Source organism: Mesocricetus auratus, unplaced genomic scaffold, assembly GCF_017639785.1.
Source record: "Mesocricetus auratus isolate SY011 unplaced genomic scaffold, BCM_Maur_2.0 Super-Scaffold_100006, whole genome shotgun sequence".
Classification (NCBI taxonomy): Eukaryota; Metazoa; Chordata; class Mammalia; order Rodentia; family Cricetidae; genus Mesocricetus; species Mesocricetus auratus.
In genome coordinates, this window is record NW_024429190.1 from 13,299,331 (window position 1) to 13,310,674 (window position 11,344).

Sequence of the window (11,344 nt, forward strand, 5' to 3'; positions counted from 1 at the left end):
CCAGTTCTGCTCTGTTGACAAACTATATTCACAAAGTTGGGGGTGGGGTGGGGATGGGGGTGGTGCTTGCATAAGAACCCTGATATCGAGGTCTTACTATCTCCCTGGACTTTGTTAAATGCTGAATTCTGTCAATCTTAGATGATAAATAAGGTAAGTGTTTGCTTGGTTCTTGGCCTCCATGTTGTTTTGTGAACTCTAAATGTATGTTAATGAGACTAAGGTAGGAATTTGGTCCTTGTTGAGTTCACTGATTTCTCTCTTGCATTTTCTTTACTAACTCCCATCCATCTATCCATCCATCCACCCATGCATGTATGCATGTATGCACCCATCCACCAATCCACTCATAAACACTCAGCATCTGTTATGCAGTAGGCATTGCCCTCACCAGGACACAGCTGAGCTATTCAAAGCCTGGTCTTGCATGAAGTCAGACACATAACCAAGTAAGCAGAAACATGTTTGAGGAATCTACAGCTATGACTTAAATATTTTTAACTTGCTGGTCATAAGGCAGAAACAACTTTACACTGTAGGCTCCCATGTCAGCAACAGATGATACTTTTCTTAGCTGGGATTTTACTGCTGTGCTAAAACACCGTGACACAAAGTGACATGGGGAGGAATGGGCTTATTCAGTTTACAGCTGAGAGGTCACACTCCATCCATCTCTGAGGGAAGTTAGGGCAGGAACATGGAGGCAGGGACTGACGCAGAGCCATGGAAGAGTGTCACTTAAGGGTTGCTCCTCATGGCTCGTGTAGCCAAGAATAACCTTGAGCTTTGGAGTCTTCTGTTTTCACCCTCCCACCTCAAAATGGCAGGGCTATAGGTGTGCAATATCACACCTGGTCTACAAGCAATGTAAGGACTTGAACCCAGGGCTTTGTGCATGCTAAGCAATCAATCAGTTTGCCAAATGACTCACATCTCCAGCCCTCAATGTTTTCTCTTGAGGCTGTCTCATTTTATCTCAGGCTAGCCTCAAATTTGTGATCCTGTTGCCTCAGTATAGCATATTATAGGCAAATATCAGTACAGCTGGTTTTCAGTGTAAATGCCTAATTTTCACAATAACTTAGAGAGATGAGAATTTTATCTAAAACCAAACCAAAATAAGATAAAAACCCACGAGGGAACAGAGGGTCAGAAAGCAGGGACTGAGCCACAGTTACCTGTTGGGTGGCGGAGGCCCTGGGAACTAAGCTTGGGTTTGCCTGGTGCTAATGCTTACATCTTATCTCACCGTACTGCATCCCGTGCCTTGACATGAATTCCAGTGTGATAAGGGAGGTAGCTGCAGATACTGGTTGTAATTCTGGGGTCCTGTCTCTTAGAACCCAGGATGTCAGCTTCTGAAGTGGTAGAGGCCCCCTCTGGAAGGGCAGTAGGAAACGTGTCTGGAGACAAAGGGCGCCTCAAGACCAGTGTTTCCACCTCTGCTGGAAGATGGGACATCAGGAGACCTTTTGACAGGTACAATCTGTTGATCCACACCAAACCCATAAACCAAAGCTTTTCTGGCTGGCACGTCATCACTTTATCTACAACCTTTGGGTCAGATAAGAGACTTCAACTAAAGCAATTTTTTTTCTCTTTGAGCACTTATTATCTAACCACTTATTAACTTGCTTTGTACTATGATAAATAATAAGAAACGACCTTTGAACTCATTCATTGGAAATGTTCTGAGGAAAAATATTTTATATACACACAATGCACGTGCATACATTCCCTCAGCGGCAAACGAGTGCCACCCAAGGCGTCTATCCACATTGACCTCTGTACTCTTGGGAACTCAACAACTTTGCAAAGATCAGGCTGTACACGCAAAGGCAGTTAGTATCCAACCAGAATACACACACATGTGTGCACACATGTGCGTTCACACATACACACACAAAAAACCCAAACAAACCCCCAAAACCAAAAAGACCACAAAACAAAACAAAAAATCCTAACAACTACACACACAGAAAAACAGAACAAAAAATGAAAAGAAAAAAAAACCAAAATTCACTAGTCATCCTCAAATGATCTAAATTTGGAAAAACAGAAACTAAGACCAAACTAAGAAATTTAGTTTTTGTTCATCAGCTATGCTCGCTAGATGTATGGGATTGTTTTAAACACTACATTCTCTCCATGATCATTGGAAGAGTGGGGCTGTGATTAAAACCCTGGTGTCTTAAGGTAGTGTGCACACACCAGAATGTGATAAAAACCCTGGTGTCTTGAGGTAGTGTGCACACACCAGAATGTGATAAAACCCTGGTGTCTTGAGGTAGTGTGCACACACCAGAATGTGATAAAACCCTGGTGTCTTGAGGTAGTGTGCTCACACCAGAATGTGATAAAACCCTGGTGTCTTGAGGTAGTGTGCTCACACCAGAATGTGATAAAACCCTGGTGTCTTGAGGTAGTGTGCGCACACCAGAATGTGATAAAACTCTGGTGTCTTGAGGTAGTGTGCACACACCAGAATGTGATAAGATCCTGGTGTCTTGAGGTAGTGTGCACACACCAGAATGGGGTGACATAGCTTGTTCAAGGGCATACAACCAGTGAGTGGTAGAAGTCAGCACTCCCAAACCAAGCAAAAATGAAAACCAAAACAAAGACAAAAAAAAAAAAACTAAATGAAGCAAAGAGACCCCCCAATGCATGGAGTCTGTTTTGTGCTGCCTAATTCCTCCTGGATATGTGGAGCCAGTGATTCTCCATGGGAGAAAACTGATTTTTCCTTTCCCAGCAGGCATCAGTTGATGACAGTATCTTGGTTAGGGGTGGGACTTTGTGTCTACCTCCCCTTATCAGTGCTAAGACTTTGTCTGGGTTGAACCTGTGCAGATCCTGTGTGTGCTGTCTTGGTATCTGTGTGTTCATGTGTGTATTCCCTCTGTTGTGTCTGGATGACTCTGTCCACCACTTCTGGCTCTTGCTAACTTTCTGTCTCATCTTCTGCTTAGATCCCTGACCCTTGAGCAGAGGGGTTTGATGAAGGCATCCTATTTAGGGTTGAGTGCTGCAAAGTCTCTCACTCTCTGCACACTACTCAGATGTGGGTCTCTCTGTTAATTCCCATAAAGTACAAGAAGCTTCTCTGGTGCGGGCTGAGTGAGGCACCGGTCTGTGGATACAGCAATATGTTACTAGGAGTCATTGTATTGCTACTATGCTATTTTATTTTAGCAGAAAAATAGCATTAAGTTTTCTCCTAGGGCCCATGGCCTGTCTATTCTCAGGTTTGTGGCCTCTTTATCAGGGTCAGGCATGTGTTCCATCTCACGGCATGGGCCTTAAGTCCAATTTTTAAAAAGCAGTTGGTTACTCCATCACACTGGTGCCACTACTGCTCCAGTATACTTGAAGGCAGGGAGCTGTTGTAGGCCACAGGATGGTACTGATTATTATTTCTTCCCCAGTAGGATGCAGAATACCACCCAACACCATGAGTGCTTAGTCAATAGGGGTGAAGTTCCTAGATCAATTTCTCCGTGTTTGATGGCATGAGTAAAATGGTGTTCTTAGCGATGGAGCCTTACTATCAGGCTGTGGAGAGTAACCAATAGCTTTGGCAACAGCCTGTGATGTCTGGGGGAGGTGGTCTGTGGGACTACTTTGGCAACAGCTCAACAAGCTGTAACCCATTTCCGGCCCTGAAAGTTTTACTTGGTGTCATAAGATGTCTAGAGGCATTGTCTTCCCCACGGTGACTCCATTTGAATTCCTCTCATATATGCATGTACTTTAGGACACTTCTACTGTAGTAGGTTTATCTGAAAAAGGTTTTTAGTGTTAGCTGCCTTTCCCCATACGTCCTCCTTTATGCTGCTCTCCCATTCACCCCTCATTTGATTTCCCTTCTATAGTTTCTCTTTTATCTGTTTATAACACTGTCTTCCATTCCCCCTTCTTTGAATGACCTATCCTTGGCTCTGGGCCTGTCTGCTCTCTGTCTACCTACATGCCTATCATCACCTACTCATCCGTCACTTGTTCCCATACAGTTGTCTATCTGTCCCTCTCTGTCTAGCGCTCTTTCTCTCCTCAGAGACTAACTCCCTTGGTTGTGGTGCTCAACCTTGATTTCTGAACGCTGAACTTTGGAGTTTCCCTTTTATGAAGCAGCAAGGACGTAGTTATTAAGGTGCCTTATTCAGCATCTTATTAAATTGTTACATTATTATAAAGTTATTATTATAGTATTAATATGTTATTAAAACACTTTATTTTGGACCAAAGGTATTTTGTTACAGTTTAAAATTTATGTATAGCAAATCCATTCCTTTTTAATGTTTAGATGTATAAGTTTGACAAAAACAGGACTTAGGGGTTGGATAGATGACTCAGAGGTTAACAGCACTGGCTGCTTTTCCAGAGGATCCAGTTCAATACCCAGCACCCTTATAGAAGCTCACAACTGTCTGTAACTCCAATTCTGGGACATCTGGCACCCTCATACAGATATACATGGATGAAAAACACCAACGCACATAAAAATAAATCATAAAAAGAAAAAAGCAGAGGACCCAAGTCTAGTTCTCAGCACCGATACTGGGCTTCTTACAGCTACTTGTGATTCCAGCCAGTTCCAGGGGATCTAATACACCCACTCTGGCCTCCTGGGCATCTGTGCACATGTGCATAGACATATACAAATAGACATGAATAAAATAAATCTTACAGAAATAAAAAAAAAACAACTGGATACACATTCACTAAATGCTAGCAAGGAGGCTGAGCAACAGAAACTCTCTTTCATTGCTGGTGAGGGTCACACAATAGCACAGCCACTTTCAGGCACCAAGGATGGAGCCCAGGGCCTTACATGTGCCAGGCAAGCTCTGTCCCACTGAACTATATCTTCTGTCCTTGCAAAATGGCTCAGCTGCTTTAGATGGCACTTTAGCAGCTTGTTACAAAGTGAGACACCGTAAGAGTCACCTAACAGGCAGCTGGAGAGATGGCTCAGAGGCTAAGAGCACTGACTGCTCTTCCAGAGGTCCTGAGTTCAATTCCCAGCAACCACATGGTGGCTCACAACCATCTGTAGTGAGATCTGGTGCCCTCTTCTGGCTTGCAGGCGTACATGCAGACAGAGCACTGTGTACATAATAAGTCAATAAATTAAAAAAAGAAGAATCACCTAACAGTCAAGTGATGATATATTTATTTTAATGATTTGAAAAACTGACATATGAATATAGCAGCTGTCTTCCTAATTGTGAAAAGCTGGAAGTAACCAACATGCTCCCTTTCAGTGCTCAAATGGATAAACTAATAGATCCATAAACTGAATATTACCCCAGGATAAAAAGAAGTGATCTATCAATTCAAAAGACTTCACAGAAGAGGCTCAATGGGATAAGGTGATTGCTGGCAAGCCCAACAAACTGAGTTCAATCCCCAGGACCCACACTCTAGAAGGAAAGAACCAACTCCTGAAATTTGTTCTTTGACATCTGCCCATGTGTTGTGACAGCACGTGCATTTTTGCATACACAACAAATAAACAAGTCTCTTCAGAACTTTAAAAATGCCGTAGAGGAAGGTCAAGTTCATGTTGCTAAATGGAAAAAGTATGTCTAAAAAACTACCTACCTTGCTTTTAGAGAAAACACTTCACTGTCATCATTGACAGTGGAAAGGTTAGTGACTGCCAAGGGTTGGAGGTGACAAGGTGAGTAAACCCAACAGAGGAGATTTTGGGGGGACAGAGCTATTGTGATTAGGTTAAGTTGGCTGGATCCCACTTGCCTCCATCTTCCCAGTGCTGGGGTTACGAGTATCACCAGGTTTTTATGTGGGTGCTAGCCACTGAAACTGTTTCATCATGCTTGTGCAACAGAGCACTACTGATTGAGCAGTGTCTTCCCAGTCCCCATCCCACCCCCAAATGATTGATTCTTCCTAGGTGTGATTTGCTTTTCATTTGACAATTCAAGTTTACATTCACTCAAAAAAGAAAAAAGTGCACTCATTGATATGGCTTATGTTTTGAGTTCACTGGTTTTCCCTGTATGCTGCAAGGTGTTCTGTGGGGAGAATCCGAGGCCAGGTAAGTCATCAGAGTCCTCTGGACCAAACCCACACAAAGTTATGAAAAGGGAACCAAGTCTTCAGTTCCCAGGGAGAGGGTGTGACAGTGCTGGTAAGGCGATTAGTGTTTCTTGCTTCAGAGACAGGTGTGACCTGAAGAGGGTGAGGCCAACCTCTGTAGGCCAAACTCCTAAATTGAGCAGGCGGAAACATGTCTCTCTGAGCTGGAGGAATGAAGAGTAATCCAAAAGCTCAGTATTGTTTTCCATGTCTCAGAATCCTGGCACTGGAACCAATCTCAGATTATGGGAGGACACAGCCTGGGCGGGGCTTACTTAGATCCACTCCAGGTCACAGTCATGGTTCTGCTCTCCATCCACCCTGACTGCCTCTCTCCTGATGAATACCTATTGAGCACTCTCTTTTTGTGGGATGTCGTGATGTTTCAACCTGCTTTTCTGGCCATCTTGTGCTGTGCCTTCTGTCTGTCTGTCCCAATTTTCCCTTCTCCTAGGTCATTATCACTGGTCTTTTCAAATGCTGCTCATTTTATACTTTTATGGACCACCTTCTCTGTTCTCCTAAGAGTATCTGATGCAACATCTGGAGGCTCCAAGACCTTTCTGTCTGTCTTCTGCTAATCTCCGAGTCTTTAGAGGCATGAGCCAATTATTATTATTGTTATTATTATTATTTTATATCCCAAATAGTCTTCACAGACCCAGGCATGTAGTATGAGCTTCATTTATTAATATTGCCCTCCTAATTGCATACACTGAACATCGGTCGTCTTGCTCTGGGTGTACCACGGTATCACCAGCCACACCGGTGTGTTGGTAAGATAGGCATTGTTATTCTTATTTTGCAGAGGAGAAACATTAGAATGGTTAATGATTTGCTTAAGACAAAGGACAGAGCTTGGACACAGACTTACATCTGTTGGACTCTGAAGCTATGTTCAATAACTTACCGATGATTGAAAGAATGAATGAGTCAGTGAAAAAAGACCTGTAGGAGAAATGCTGATGTATCATGTATGTTTTGAGAAGGTGTATATTCCACAGGATAGAAAGCAAGTATAGACACTTAGGCTCAACATAGGCCTGGGCATTATAGGGTCACAGGAAAATGGTGGGAGGGAGAGGTTCCAGGGTTGTGAATGGAGAATAAGGAAGTTTCCCAGATGAAGGAGCCTTGTAGGTTGGTAGATTAGGTTGAACTGGTAGATAGGGCAATAGGCAGAGTGGTCCTCCAAAGTTGACTGAGGAAATAGCTCTCACCAGCTGCATCAGCAAGGGGAGATACTAGGTCTAGTTGGCCTAGACTGAAAGTGAATGAGGATGTGAAGGAGGCAGATGTTGCCAGATATTTGATCACACTGTGAACCTCGACTTTGAGTTAATTAAATAAACTTTGGGTCAAGAGGCAGAGCCAGCAACTGACTGACAGGAAGTGCAGAAATGGATAGAGATGCCCACAGCAAGGAGTAGGAGGGATTTGGAGTTTGGCCTTCTATTTTTGGTTTGGGATCTTGGAAGACACTCTCTCTTGAGGCGTGGCTAGCTAAGGAGGAAGGTCAGCTGGTTGCCTCTTGGCCTCTCTGAGCCAGCAGCTTTCCACTCCAGTACCTTACTCCCGAGTTTATTGGTAAAATAGGATGATAGAGACTTAGTTAAGAACTACATTTGGCAGCAGAGGCAGAGGCAGTTCTGGGAGGGGGGTTTGTGAAGACACTGAGGTCCCACCCAGCCTTGGCCTGAGCAGCAGGCCAGTGATTGTGGAATCAGTCACTCGCTGTCACTAGGTCAAACAGCAGCCGCTGTGCCGGCAATGAAACAACAGGCAGAGGGCAATGCCAGGCTGGGAACAGGTTGGCAGATGGCAGAGAAACATGGCTGGAGTCCTTGGCTTTTCTTTGGTAGGTGTGGAGAGTGAAATGTTTCTGTACCCCAGTATTGGGTCTCTCCAGCGATGTAATAAATAAAATCAAGCCGAATTAATAAATTCAGGGTTAATCTGAGCAAAGCATTCCTGGGTGGTCCCAGGGGAAGAAGAGAAAACCACCACGAGGAGAGGGCTTTTAATACCCTGTGGGGGTGGAGCAGCTGATGGCCAGCTTTCTCAGTCTGGAATGGGAGGAGCTTCCCAACTTGGAGCACCCGGCAGTTTTGGGTCAGAGAGGATGTGGCTCAGTATGCAAGGATTTGAGGAAGGGAAGGCCAGGAAGAGGGTACCATAGGCTGGTTGCCATAGTTCAGGGAAAGATGTGGTGGCCTGCTTCAGGGTAGGGAGTGTCCAAGGCAGGGATGGGGTGGGGTGGGGGGGTGCAATAAGGAAAACCTAAAAGACTCATTTCTGCAGTGGGGAGGTGTGAGGCAGGAGCAAGAATCAAGATGTGGAGTAAGGTCAGAGCCTTAAGTTCTGGCCCCAGCTGAGTTACATGGCCCCAAGTGGCATCAGCATTCCATTTACAAAATATGGGGAGAGAGTTGTGACGTCTGTAGTGGCTTTTCAGGGCACACATTCAAGCAACTCTCTAATTTCTAGTTGAGCAGACCCGGAAAGAGAGACTAATTACTTCCTCTAGGTAGAAGCTGACTTTGGAAGGGCCCGTCTCTGGGATCCTCCGGAGTAGCCAGGAATTTGTGATTACTGAAACACGATGATCTGGGAATCAGATAACAGGCCACACCCTGCTTCCTTAAACAGGCTTTGTTCCCAGCGGAAGTATCCTGGAGCGACTTAGGTTATCTCCTGAATTATGAACCTTCTGAGGAATGAGTGTATGGATTCTTGGCCTCTGACAGTGCCGAAGTCATTATGTAATAAGGCTCATATTATGGGCCAAGAGGCCTGAAGAGAGTTCTCTAGAATCTCCTAGTGGCCGCTCTACTTGCAGCTTTTAAATTTGGCACAAGTGGAAGTGTGAGCAGAGGGACTAGTTGTGTGCGTCGGGACTCTGGGAGGATGAAAGAGGCCCACAGGCCAAGGATGACAACGGTAGAGATGGGTCGGGAAGAGCACAGAGGGGCAGGACTTCTCAGGGTGACTGAGTCGGGGTCAGTTTTTGCTTTCCTTCTTTGACCCGTAGAACACACTCTCTGGACACGTATTTCCAATACACTGTTAAGAGCAATGGTTCCAATTCTAGTTGTCTTCGTTAGCTGCATGACCTGGACTGATTGGTTTCCTTATCTAAGAACTGGAGTATCATGGAGTGGCTTAGGCTATCTCCTGAATTATGAGCCTTCTGATGAGTGAGCACCTGGTTTCTGGGCCCTTGTTCAAAGTCGTTATGTAATAAGGCTCACCCCTGTGTCCCAGGGTTGTGGGGGACTATATGAGATAATGTTTATCAAGCACTTACTGACGTGCTCAATAAGCAGTAGATAGAAAGTGACAGATTAGTGGTGGCTTTTTCACTATTTCTCTAGCGTCCCTCTCAGGCAACCGTTGTCTTGGTCTAAGGGAGAGACTTGGTTCAAGGTCCTGAAACCTTGATCTCCTCCTGCACCTGCATCACTACTCACTATACTGTCTTTCCTCCACCACTCTGGCCTTGGCCTGGTGCTACCAACTCTAATATCCCTCCAGCCCACTCTCACATTGTCTAAAATCCATAGAGCTTCTTGCTACCTCCAGGTCATACAGGCATGCATGAGGGATTTCCAAAACAACCCCTCTCTCATACAGCTTGGTTTCTAAAACCTGGCCTTGTGAAGGAGCTCCACAGTGATTTTCAGGATGCCCAAGCTACCCTTTCTCCTTACCGTTAGGACACTTGACTTCCTTGCTTAGTACCTTCCTTTTTGACTGTTTCTCTCCAGACTGCCTTCTTAGGCGCATTATGCAATTAGGGCTCATGTAATGGGTCTTGTGTTCTAGGGCCCTCATCTCGATCCCACCACCAGTCACCATGGAGGAAAGTCCCTGCCCCTCTGAGCCATAGTGCATCTGTATGACAAATGAAGTGTGGACTTCAGGCTTTCCAGATCCACGGAGGAGCTCCAGATTCCTGTCATAGGTGGCTGAGGCATCTGTCTCTCATCTCTGCAAACTGGAAACATTATCATGAGGACTGGACTGTAGCTCACTTGTGGAGTGACTGACTAGGACACACATGGTCTTGGGTTCTAACCCAAGCAGAAAGATGATTATGATATGTGAAGGAAGCTGGGGTTGTGTCAACTCAGTATGTGCCCATGGGGTATACTGATTCTTTCAAAAAGAAGAAACTATAGTGCCAGAAGGATCATTTGTCCAGTTTCCTACTGCAAGTAGCTGGCCATAATGGAGTCTTTGGGAGATGTACTGCCATCCCCATTTCCCAAGGCAAGAGAACAGACCTTATCACTGACGCTGGGAATTGGTGCTGCAATGGACCTTAACAAATTCACTGGAGTAACTTTAATCTTCTGGTTAGTTTACATGCCCCACCCTGACCATGCCCCAGAATGTATTGCTCCTAGACTAAAGGTTTCTGCACAGATGTGTAATTCTTTGTCCAAAAGCCCGAAAGCATCCTGCCCTCATGCTTCTTCACATCTTCGCAGTCTCATGAGCATCCCTGGGCACACGTAAAGTTAAATAAAGTCTTGTGCTTTGCTCTGGTTAGCAACCTGCCCAGTTTTTCCTTGGTCCCTAGACCCAGCTAGGGAGAGGGCTGCTGAGACAACACGCAGAGGATTCAAGTTTGATTCTCAGCCACATTGAGTGGTTCACAACCACCTGTGCCACCAGCTCCAGGACTCCTTCGCCTCTGGCCTCCATGGGCACTCATGTATGTCCAGACACATCCCATGCACATAGTTAAAAACACATCTTACAAAACAGGAAGTAGTATGAGGAGGGGTGATTATTTTCCCCTCTCCCTAACTGATGAAAGGTGAGAAAATGTCTTATAACACGGAGAGTAGTGCAAATACAAGACTTCCTCAAAAAGAAGTCTTGATGAGGTGTAAGGGTGTGCAGGGAGGTGAAGGGATTTTGTGCGTACCATTTTTGCTAACTTCTGGTGAACGTGTATCTATAGGGCACCGTCTCAGGCTGGGAGTAGGTCTTGGTGGCAGAGGGCTTGTTGCTGTGTGACCTTCCTCATCAAATATGAACAAAAGTCATATCATGCCTGAAGGGGCGCTGACTGCAGACCAAAGAAATGCTCACAATGAGCCTAAGTGGAGAACCAATGAGCTGACTGGGGTCACTTCCACCCCAGGGTGACTGAGGGCAGCTCCACCACTGAGAAGCCAGCCCAGCCCAGCATGTCTTCATTAGGGTTTCTATTGCCGTGAAGAGACAC

General features: G+C 45.2%; 1 long non-coding RNA gene across 1 annotated transcript; it reads left to right on the forward strand.

The window, feature by feature from the left end:
• Positions 1–1,344: 1,344 nt before the first annotated feature.
• Positions 1,345–10,659, forward strand: LOC121140662. The gene is made up of 2 exons (XR_005877587.1): positions 1,345–1,479; positions 9,931–10,659. It is a non-coding gene; the product is annotated as an uncharacterized LOC121140662 (long non-coding RNA).
• The last annotated feature ends 685 nt before the right edge of the window (positions 10,660–11,344 follow it).